This window comes from Parambassis ranga, chromosome 5 (genome assembly GCF_900634625.1).
Source record: "Parambassis ranga chromosome 5, fParRan2.1, whole genome shotgun sequence".
In the NCBI taxonomy this organism is placed as follows: domain Eukaryota; kingdom Metazoa; phylum Chordata; class Actinopteri; family Ambassidae; genus Parambassis; species Parambassis ranga.
In genome coordinates, this window is record NC_041026.1 from 27,040,848 (window position 1) to 27,052,848 (window position 12,001).

The window sequence follows — 12,001 nt, forward strand, 5'->3', positions numbered from 1 at the left end:
TTTATTTACAGTGAGATGCAGCGATGCTTGTTCAGGATGCGGTTTCACGCAGGATGTGCCCCCCCCTCCCACCACCACACACACATACAACCTCCCATCTTTCTCATCTCCACCCTCACTCTACAATCCCCAGGTTTGATCAAGAATGGGAAGTGGGATATTGGAGAGGAGGGGTTGGCCTGCTGCAGGGCCAGGCAGCCTGTATTGTGTAAGAGGCTGATCTGGATACAGCCAGCAGAGAGCTCACTCAGCATGCCTTCCTGCCTGGCCCAGGAGGTGGTACCAAAGTCAACACAGGTCACTGTGGAAAAGAAGTGTGAAACCCTAAACTTGCATTGTGTGACAAAGATTGTCTTCAGGTGTTACAAAAAAGTGAACAAAACTAAGTGTAAAAAATAGTGTATGCTTTGAGAAGGTCTAAAAGAGAGTGTGTAGGTATCCTGCCAGGAATTCCACCTTGTAAAGCAGGGGTTGGGGGCGTGTGTAAATCCCAGTAATTACACTGTGGTTGCAGTACAATTACCGTTGTTGTCACACTATTCACATTACAGTAAAGTGCTCACTTTAAATATGCAAGTGTGTACATCATGTCATACCACCCAAGAGGAATTATTGTTACTTCATTATTATTCAGATAAACCTAAACATATAGCTTGCACAACTCTACTTGTACTGTACAATGTACTTGTCCAACTACTGCCATCACTGGCTTTCATCTGGTGAGGAATGAAATGGTCGTTCTGATCTCTGTTCACTAGCTGTCATGTTGGCATTAATCTGCCTGAAGTTTCAAAGGCAGGTTTTATGACCTGCCTTACGGCCCATCTATGTGGACAGCGGCATCTAAACTCTTGAGAACCTGCCACATAAAATGCACATCTGCTAAAGCCTAAATTGTAAAACAGCCCCCACATGTCCAGGCAGCTTTGACTTAATAATACACTGAAAGTGCAGCTTATAACACTCCCTGCAGCAACAACAGCAGTGATTGTCTTGTATGTACTTCTGTGAAAGCTTCTTTTGGAAACTTTTTGTGCCTATTATAGTTTTATGTTTATGCGTAGTTTTTGACCTTCATAGACGAGAACAATTTCTTGTTAATTGGATGGTGTCTGGGAGAATTATTTTTGGAATTAGTTGTTTTTGGTTGTGTTTAGTTTTAGCTTTTAACACTATTGCCAGCAGAGTTAATACTGTTATAACAGTAACAGGTGTAGGATAGGAAAATCAGAGCAGATATTATGCTCTGTCTTGAGGTTTAACACCATAGCCCAGTACGAGTTATGATTAACAGATGTGTGAGTGATGCAGTTAAACAGCAGTTGTCATTAAAGGGACGTGCTTATTACACACTTTTGCCAGCTCGGTCTCTAAAGAGGAAGTGTGGCTTCTGTCTTTATTGTATTCAATCATTGCTTCTGTCAGTGAAATCAGTGTCATAGTCTCTGCCCTGGCTGCTTCTGTTGGTTAGCTCTGTTCTCTCCCAGTTCTGTCTGGGGACAGGTCTTCACCAAATCTGTGAACTTAGCTTCTGACCCGACAGAAACAACACACAAGAGAGGGCGGAACTCACAAACATGGCGACATAAATCTCAGAGCTTATTTGAGGTTTGTTCAAAGGCATCAGACATACAACCTGAGGGGAAACCACAGTGCAGCAGTGTAGGGGCGCAGGTGCGTCACCATTCCAGGGGCAGAATAGCCATGACAAGGAGACGCTAGTGGTGGGAGGGGAGAGAAATAATCCAACGGAACTTGTTAACACTTTCTTTTAACATGTTTGGGTACAGTAGGCGTCATAAAATTACATGGTTGTTGCTGTCAGAGACTGTTGAGAATGAATCTGTGGATAGTTTGTTCATCATTTTATTGAGCGCTATATGTTTTAGACATTTTTAGAAGGAAATGAATGTGTATTAGAATGTGTAAGGCATTATTTAAACAGTAGGACTGCCTCATCCAGATCCTTTGTAGCAACAGTACAATGCTCTGCGCCTTGGAGTGGAGGTTGTGGATGTGACCGTGAGTAAAATATTATTAGGATTCATGCACATTTAGTGTGAATGTTTATCAGAACAGTGTTGCTGTTTAAATGGCAGCTCAGTCATCATAACTAGAAAAAAGACTTTAGCTAAGCTACGTTGGCTAGCTACTTTGTAGTTTTACTATTTAGAGCATTCAGGTGCCTTTTTCATGTGTGATTAGTTTGTTTTATCAAATGAATGTATTCGCTCAGTCAAAAAATGCCTATGCGAGCTCACAGTCTAGGGCGGTTTTATATGCATGTTGAGCTCGTAAGAGTGAGAGAGAGAGTGAATCTGTAATATTTATTGGAGGAAAGAGAATGCATCTTTGTTTGTAATGAGTTAAGAATGTACCTCAAAGCTTATTTTATTTCACAAGCCAAAACAAAGTGAATTTAGCCAACACTGAGAAAGTCAAATACATTCCAGATTGTTTTGTCACATTGCTTTAATCGGGTCAAAGAACCCAGCAGCAACACCTGTTACTGCTAAAAGCACAGAGGTAAGAGTGTTAGGAAAGTTACAGTATTTCTACCTTTTCTCTGTCTCATGTTGTTGTCTCAAATAATGATGACAACATGGTTACCTTTGTGCCCAAAGATTTTCTTTTCACTGTGACCGACACTGCTCAGTTTAAGTTGGGTCTTAGCCTAATTGATGTTTTGGAAAATGAGCTCAATTGGATGAGTCATTAGGCCTATTACCAGAGTTTTATTAAATGCCCACACCCAAAAAGCAAAAAGCTGTGGAATATTTCCTTCTTGGAATAACAGGCAGTTGGATTGGTAAAAGAGGCAGATAATATATGTGTGAGATTGATCAGTGAGTAGTGACCCCATTATCTCCTGAGATGTTAATTACACTGTGCTCAGCTTGCATGTCAAAAGGCAGATAATTGAAGAAGGTAAAAGATGTGCCACACTTTATTTATGCTTTCACTTGCTGCTAGAAGATTTGCTCTCTCTTGTATGTCCTCTTTTTCTTCCTCATCTTTCTTGTCTCACTGTATTTATTTCTGGGTAATATCACATTGTCATAGTTGGTAATTTTTCTCAGTTATTATTCACAGTCATCACTTTGAATAATGTTCTGTCCAGTCTCTGTGTTCACTGTCACAGCTTTCCATAGGCCTTAATTAATACTTTAGATGAAAGTACCTAATTCAAAGCTGTAAAGGACTTACATGTAAAAAATAAACAGGAGTAGGATAAAGTTTACTTGGAAATGATCAGTTTTTTAGTAATGCGTTACAGTGACTAAAGTTGTAATATTATTAAGTGCGAGTAAAGCATAGCACAAAAATATAATATAAACAAAGATGATGAAAACATTAGGTGCAGAGTGGCTTTCTCCACAGAAAGTTACAGTTTCTGTCCAAAGTGGTCCTCTTTCACTGAGGTGAGAAGTGCACCAGAAAGTTGTGTTGCTATGTTTTTTTTTTGTCTGACATTGTTTATATTCTGAGTGTATTTCCCCCCCACATAACACAGAGTAGCATGGTGTTTGTAAACTTCCTATTGACAGTGACTAGGCCTTAGGGGACATGTTGTACTAAAAAAAAAAAAAAAAAAAATCTTGTTTGTCATTTCGCGTGCTTATAGAGATAGCGTCAAAACTCTGTTTCCTGTGGTTTCCTGTGGTGTCTCTATGTGCTGCTATTTACAAGTGCACGTGAATACTGCACTCTCTAACGTGATTGTGTGTGTGTGCGCAGACACACACTCACACACACACTTCTGAGTTCTCTTCTTCTTTGTGTGTTGTCATCATCACTTGAGGGTGTGGCCAAATGGTGGTCATCAGTCCTCAGGGGCCAATGGACAGCAGCCTCACTTATGATTTAGTGCAGCACCTGTTGGACGCTGTTAAGAATGAGAACAGTGTGAATGGAAACCATGTTAAAATGCTGGAACAGTGCAGTTGGAAATACTGGAAATACTGGATAGAGATTTGTTTCTTTTATTAGCGCCCGAGCACCGAATGGTGCAGTAGCCCTATTGAAACCTTAGGAATTATTATTATTTTAATAATAATAATTCGATCGCATTTTTGGGGGCCCTTAACATGCCCCAAAACTCACCAAAAATTCATTTGCCCGAAAAATTTTGAAATTTGCTGACTGTTGAAACGCACATAGGAAAATGACTCTATAGCGCCCCCTAACGCGTAGCCCCTGTGGCCGGTTTGACACAGGATTATGAAAATTGGCACACATATGTATCACCTCAAGACACACAAAAAAGTCTCTTGGACCCCCCTCTAAACCCAACAGGAAGTGTGGAATTTTGCAGCCATTTTTGGCGATTTCTGACCCTGCTACAAAACTTTTCACGCCTCGCATACTTCATCTAATTGAGCTGAAATTCACTGTGTCCACTCAGGACACCAGAGGGAATAGACGCATTCCAAAACTCTTACAAAAGTCTTACGGTGTGGCCGGGACGTGGCCTCAAAGTTTGACCATTTCAGAGGAAACAGGAAGTCGCTATAACTTCTGTGTTTTCTGTCCGATCTGTACGAAATGTCACATGTATGATCAGAGTCTGACCCTAAAAACATCTATACAACAATATTGAGGCTTTGACAGAGTGCCACCTACTGGCTACACAAAATGTTGTGTTTTTATAGGTTTTTCTGCCTGCCCCCCTGGCCTGTTTTGAGTAGGATCATGAAAATTGCACACATGTGTATCACTCCAAGACGCACAAAAAGTCTCTTGGACCCCCCCTCCACACCCAACAGGAAGTCCGCAGTGTGGAATTTTGCAGTAATTTTTGGCGATTTCTGACCCTCCTACAAAACTTTTCATGCCTCGCATACTTCATCCAATTGAGCTGAAATTCACTGTGTCCACTCAGGATACCAGAGGGAATAGACGCATTCCAAAACTATTTCAAAAGTGTTATGGTGTGGCCGGGGCGTGGCCTCAAAGTTGACCATTCACCTTTGCAAAGAAACACTGTATTTTCTGCAGTACCACCAACATACTTCATTCAATGTGGACAAAATCTTACAGTACTGCTATGGACCCGAGTCTGAACAGATATGCTAATATGATGACGCAGTCATAGCGCCACCTACTGGCAGCAGGAAATTTCTCTTTTAAACATGTTTTTGTTGTACGTCTCTGGAAATGAGAGGAGAGAAGAGCATAGGACAGGACACTGCGATGGCCCCACGGATCGCAAGATGCACGAGGGCCCGCAATGCTGCTTGCAGCTTTAATTTTTAATTTTTTTCCTTTTTAAAAGTGGGTTTACAATTAGTGATTGTTTACAGTGACAGCATCAAAGCAGACTGTATAACTAATGATCAGTTAAAAATAAATGGAAAGTAGAAAGAACATAGGGGGATTTAAAAGATGTGTTGAAATAATAAAAAAACTTTTCAAAGCCCACATCTCCCTAACAGTAAATTCTAAAAGATGGAGCCAAACATTGCAGCACAGCTTCACATTTGACATTTGCCGGCTTTTCTCTGTCTGACCAATATCTAAAATCCATTAGCATCTTTCTGCTTGTTTCATCTGGAGACCAGGAGGCTCCTAGAGACAGACAATGAACATCATTGGATTTAAGGTTTTTATGGTATTAAGTTTGAAGTGTTTTTTTTTTCTCATTTTAGCCACTTTTTTGTGTGCCACAGAAAGACCTCTGCTTGATGCTAGCAAGCAGTATTTTGCTGTGGCAGTGCAGCCTTATCTGCACTTGAGGTCTGTACTTTAATGGGCTTTATTGATCTAAACAACATCAGGGGTTGTGGTGATGTTATTAAGGCAGAGATAACTTCTGTGTAATTCCACTCCAACAATATATTAGCCTTTTATTGGTCTAAATAACTTTGCCTTTTAGACAGTAATGCACCAGTAAGTCACAGCAGCTCTTCATGTCGGCAGGATCTTAATAAAGCATTTCCTCTGGACATCCTGCTGTGGAGAGAGTGAAAAACGACAGGTTAAAAGGCATGCTGGGAAGTTTCCATGCCATCACTGTAAATTATCTCTTTTGAATACATAAATAAAGCTAAAAGAGAGCTGTGAACAGGAAGGGGTGGACATGTGGGAGGGATTGGTGGAAGTTTGTACAAACGTGTTCTAACGCTTTCTCTGATTCCCACATTGAGATGCAGTAAGGAGGGACGCAGTAGGTTACAAAACAAGACAAAGTAGAGTATGTGTAGCATCATATAGGCAAAATTAGGATATGTAGGGAAAAACAGGCATTTTTTTCATCTTTTAATGTAAAGACTGCTAATAAAACTGGGAATTTGCGATGACTGATTGAACCTGAACATACCACTGTGGACACAAGGGATCACAAGAAAAAAATAAACTACACCTAATATAGTTTATGTTTAGATTTTTGTTTATTATTGATCGATTATGGTGCGGTGTGTATCTGCAAACTTTTTAACAGACAGTTGTGATATTTCTTCCCTTTCAAGGACAGCGTATATCTAATATTTATATGAAATAACGAACCCATTTATCTGGAAGTGTATTTTCAGAGGGTTGGGGGGTAGGGCTTCATAATTTGCAGCTATTTAAAGCCTTGGTTTTGGTAATGAATTATTTTGTCATCTCGACTGTGATGAGATTCATCTTTAATAACTGTAACAATTATTTTATTAAAAAGAGAAGCCATGCATTATGGCTATCTCGCCAAGGTCTCAAGCTGGAAGGAATTCTCATTAAGAGCATTATATTACCCCGGTGTGCTTTCAGTTGGATGTCCCGCTGAAATTACATTAGGTGTCAACAATGTTTGTGTTTGAAGTAAGCAGTCATATTTACAGAGGCTAGCTTTTTCATTTGCTGGCTGACACCGGGAGATGTATTAAAACAGATACTAATGCTCTGTATCTGATTAAGTCACTTACAGAGAAACTACTTTAAAGTGTTGACTTTTAATATAAAGCAAGCACTGTTCTGTCATCAGCAAAGACATAAATCTTTATTCAGAACTTTTGATCGCTTGAGATTAATTTGTGATTTATTTAGCTGGCACACGCAGCTGATATCCCACCATTTAAATCTCCTAAAGTATAAGCATCAGGTTGTTTGTGTCATGATTGATTTATCAGCGTTTTTTCATCTACATCCTGTGTTTCTTCTGATAGTTAAGCGTGGTGTGCAACATTGTGTTTTGTTAATGGTTCCAGGCCCAGGGTTGCCGCTAATGACATGGTTGTAATTGTTTGTCAGTGTGATAATGTGTGATTTCCTATTTCCATGTGAAGGTGGACATTTGATGAAGGAGGGATCTTGTCAGGAAGACAAAGTGCTGTCATTTATCACCAGCTAAATGAGCTTCTCTCCAGACATCCTCTTGGTTTTCATTGTCCGATATCATATTCACAGATCCCCTTTTGGGCTGTTGCCACATTATCCACAGCATTGTATAAAAAAAGAGAGAAAAGGAATCATCCCTGCTTGCTTCTGCATGTGGTACACAGAAACCCTGTTCATCAGGACAGGGAGGGCAGTTGTAGCATGTGAAACTAGCCTATATATTTAGGTGAAACTGAGATTAGGATTAAATTAGGGATGAAATAAACATTTCAGTCACCCTCTGTGCTGACATATAGAAATCTGTTAACTGTATTTCCAGAAAGACAGAAGTGAAATTACTGCGTTTGGTAATCTTTTATTCTTAGTGTTTGCTAACAGTTATCACTTCCTTAAACTTCACACTTTTAAATGTAGAAAGTATTTCATCATTTTTAGAGGAAAAACTTTGTCCGCTCCTGTCACTGTGCACTATGAGTCACTGATGATCTGTATTTGGTTTACAATAATACAGTTTGTCCCTTTTGTATTTCCTGGATTATCATAAATTTATGAGACACATAATCACAGCAATTGAAGGTCAAGATTGTGGGACAGCCTTTATACTTTCCAAAGACTTTGATGTAGTTGTCCCTCTGAACAGACTGCTTCTGTTTCTGATTAGTCCGATTCCATGTTGTGGGGTATGGGCCGGATTCTTGCTAGTTAACAATCTAATGAGCAAACAAGCCACACAAAGGAGAGGTGTGCTGAATGGGTCTCCTGGGGGGGGCTACTTATTGTCGCAACTGGCCCTCTGTCTTCCCTTTCCACTCCATATCGATTCATGTCTTTATTGGTTATGCTCTGTCCGCTGTAGCACACATGGGTGGTGTAATCAGCTAAATGTAGCCTCTGCTTTCTTATTATTACCTGGGTGCTTAACACTGATATTTTTTTTCCTTCAAGGACAAATGGTGTAGGGGAAGGCAGATCCCGTGTGAAGTCCCTGAGCTCTCGCCGAGCGGCAGATCCCTTTTCAGCGCCAGCTGTTCTCTCAGATACACCAGGCTGGGCTGAAATTCTCTTAATATAATTCTGGGGGCTCAGGAGAATAGTGCAAAACAAGCGTGCCAACGAGGAGAACGTTGAATTTTTCATCAGTGGGCTTCAACTCGCTGAGTTAGTGGGCAGCGCTCTCATTCATGAGCAGATGTTCAGTGCAGTTACACTCTGCAGTTAATGTGAACTTACTGGCCTCTCTGCCATTGGCTGCAAGGACGTTGGCAGCGATCTGGCATCTGAGAATTACTCCCAGTAAAAGGCGCAGGCCTGGAAAGTGTTGCCCTGGCCTTTTTTAGCCACTTCTCAGCCCAGGAGCTGGATCCTGGGCAGAGGAAGGCACTGACAGCCCATCCGTCTTCAGTCCGACAGTGATGAAACACTTGCCACTGTTTGCTTGGGGAATAGCGATGAAATTCCTGCAGATAATTTCCACAAGTTTTACATTTGCTTCTAATGACTGGCTAAATATGAACCAACAGCACTCAGCAGGAGAAATACTGTGTGTGAAATGTAAGCACTTGAAGGTAGCTGCCCCTGTTGTAAGAGTGAAACAATTATACTTGCAGAGGATTTATTCCAGTACCCTTGAAAGAGGAAATTCATAGAAACCGGGCACCTGTGAAGGGGGTAACTGTTTGGCCCTGGTAGGTCTGAAGCTGAAACCAGCTGGTGCTGTGGTCAGCCTGGTGGGCTGTATCCTCTCCCCAGCCTAGTGCCTCAGACATCTGCATTGCCCAGCCTGGGTTTGATGTGGCCATACAGATCTGTAATAGTTTCCTCCTATCCAAGCAAAAGGTTGTTTGATTAGAGTGCATACGTGACATCAGGTTTAGTCATCTTGAGTTTGTGTGAAAGTCATCACTGTAAAGTCGTGCATATGGGACCTAAACAGTGCAAATGACAAGCTCTTGTTTCCTCTGCACGTCTCATTTTCACTTTCTAATTGGTCGTTTTCAGGTTGGCTTTATGAGAGCAAAACTAATTAGTGTTTCTAAATTCAGCAGAAAAAAAAAGTCAGTTGGCTTGATTGTTCTGGTTTCCTCTCCTGTGTCAGGCGCTCAACAAGAAAATAAGACTCTAATCATTTTCAAATTGCTCATATTTTTAAACCCCAGAGCTGAATGTCATTCCCGGTCTCTTGGCATTTTGTTTGGCAAGATCAGGGAACAGTGGTTGCCCTCTCGCCTTTGTGCTCACTTTGTGATTTCGTGGGAAGTTTGCAGTTGGGGCCAGTGGAAAAAAAAACAATGCGTTGTGTTTTAGGTGGGGTTGTTTCTGCTTTGATTGGGAATGTCCTGCTGACAGGAGCAGCCTAGCAAGTTTACAGTAGCTGTGACATTGCTGTTACCTTTATTCAAAATCCTCCAGCTGCAGCGAGCCCTCAGGAAGCCCAGCGCAGGCCCACATGGGCGGCTGGCGGCCCACAGAGAGGAGAATGAGCCCTGTTTGAGTTGGCAGATGCTCCCCTCTCGGGGAACTTTTGCTGCCTCTGCAGAAAGGCCAGTGGCGGCGGCTCTGGTGGGGCGGCGGTGATTCTCAGGGCAGGATGGGCTTTTTCCACCTCTCCTCTCTTTCAGGAAACACATTTTGTAGTTTCTTCCCTGCGTGTTTGAAAACGGAGGGAAGGAGTTAAGGCAAAGGGGCACAGGGCAGTGGGACTGAATGACGGAGCTCAGCTGTGAAAGGCCAAGAGTTAAAGTGGGGTGAATCGAAAAGTGCAGTTTAATACCATGAACAAGCTATTTCTGAAAGCTTGAGTGTTCTCAGACCTCACTCTAGTAGAGCTTCATTTATAGTGAATAAAAACATTTAGAGTTGCTGTAAAACATAGCCTATTTATATTTCCCATCAACACTGTAGGGATTCAGTCTTCAGAAGCCAGTAATTAAAAAAAATGCTTGATCTAAGGTTAGGGAGGAGCAGTGTTTAAATGCAATTAGAGCAATACTCAAATTAATTTGGACTCAGTTACAGTTTTTGGAATGCGTCATTATTTGTTTAATCAAGGGAGTTCTTGTTTGAGATGCTAAATATGTATCCACATGTATTCAGAGGGGGGCACTGGGAAACCTATTTAATTCTGCCCTAATGAATATTAATTTGAAAGTGACCTGTTTTGTGTCCCTTTGCTGTTGCTTTCATACTGAACTCAGAGGTGTGAGCTTGTGTACTTGCACGCATGCACACATGCACGCTCACGCATATACACACAGGTGCGCACACACACACACACACACACACACACACTACAGTCATCGGCTAAATAGCACCTGAGGTGGCACCATGGTTGTTATTGAATACGGTGATTATGGAAAAACAAGAATGTTTTTGCTTTTGTCACCTTTTACGTTTAAAATAATTTCCACTGTTTTTCTTTTTTTCCATTTTACTACCCCCAACCCACAACTTTCCCTCTCCCACCTCCTTTCTTCTACTTCTCCTCTCCTTCCCTTGTATGTGCTGCTTGCTTGTCCAACCAGGAGACTCCAGTGGTATCGTCTTGTGGATCCAGAAGTCAAAGTAAGTACTTAACATGTTGCTCAAGAAATACAAGTCATCACTACTTTTGGACAAACTGGTGTTTAATCCCTTGTCAAAGCAGGGCATTATATGGAAATTGTTATGTGTTTGAATGCCACAAGATGATAAGAAAAGTTTTGCATAGTAACCGTTTTCCTCATTTCCTGATGCAGTTGTGCATAGCCATCACTTTGAATGCTGCACATATGCTGACAGCTACCCCCTACTCCCTACAGTCAGTGTGAGTCCTGTCGCTGTTGACCGCTGAAAGTTAACTGTGAACCTGAAAAGTAAAGAAAATTGCAGATAGTGTGCTGGATCATGTCTGCATCCCCAGACTATCCTAGAAGTCATTACTCCTTGTGTGGTGTATAAACACGTCAAAAACAAACAATGACCCCGGGCAGACTCCGCACTGCAAAACAATTTCAAAGCCTGCAGTGTAGTGTAAACACAAAACATGACTAACCTTCACGCAGGGAAGACTTCACCTTAAACCCAGTGTTTGTTTTATAGTCCCTGTCGACCTTGGTCAGATGGAGTTTACATCTCCTCGGTTCTTGTCAGGTCGATGTAGCTCAGGTTCTGTGCTGACATTTATGTTGAGGCTTTCAGTGGAACTCTGAAAAGGGCTTGTAATATTGTGTTTCTGACTGTGTTTTTTAATTTTAATATATGCAACATTGTATCTGAGTTTATAGAATAGGCTTTGAAATAATATTTACACCATCATTAGACAGTAATGCTCTCATTAGTCAGCTCTAATTAAAAAATGCATCCATCTTCTTCAGAATGGTGACACATGTCATGTGAGGGATATGTAATGTGATTCTAAACCAAGTGTAAATACTGTTAAGCAAGATGTAGATTTCCCATACAGGGACCCTACATTTCAAGTAATGAATATTCATTTTCCTGTTTCATAGACTCGCCATGCCTCTGTGAGCTCTTTCACACTGAGCCGGGGGTGACTGTAAGGCGATGTGAACTTGTATTTTTAATAAAGCCCAGCTGCTGAATGATCAAATAGAGTCTCTAATTAAGGCCTGAGTGTACACCCATGTAAAATTCTCTCTGGAATGCTAACAACCTGTGATATTTCCAGAGGAATTTGCTGTGCAGGTCT

General features: G+C 41.3%; 1 protein-coding gene across 9 annotated transcripts in view; it reads left to right on the top strand.

The window, feature by feature from the left end:
- The window catches only part of foxp1b (forkhead box P1b), a 136,346-nt gene that overhangs the window by 18,926 nt on the left and 105,419 nt on the right, over positions 1-12,001 (top strand). For all 9 annotated transcript variants that reach the window (XM_028407305.1, XM_028407309.1, XM_028407313.1 and 6 more), the window contains one exon: positions 10,836-10,875. The gene's annotated coding sequence lies outside the window, so the exon portion shown is untranslated. The remainder of the gene's footprint in view (positions 1-10,835; positions 10,876-12,001) is intronic.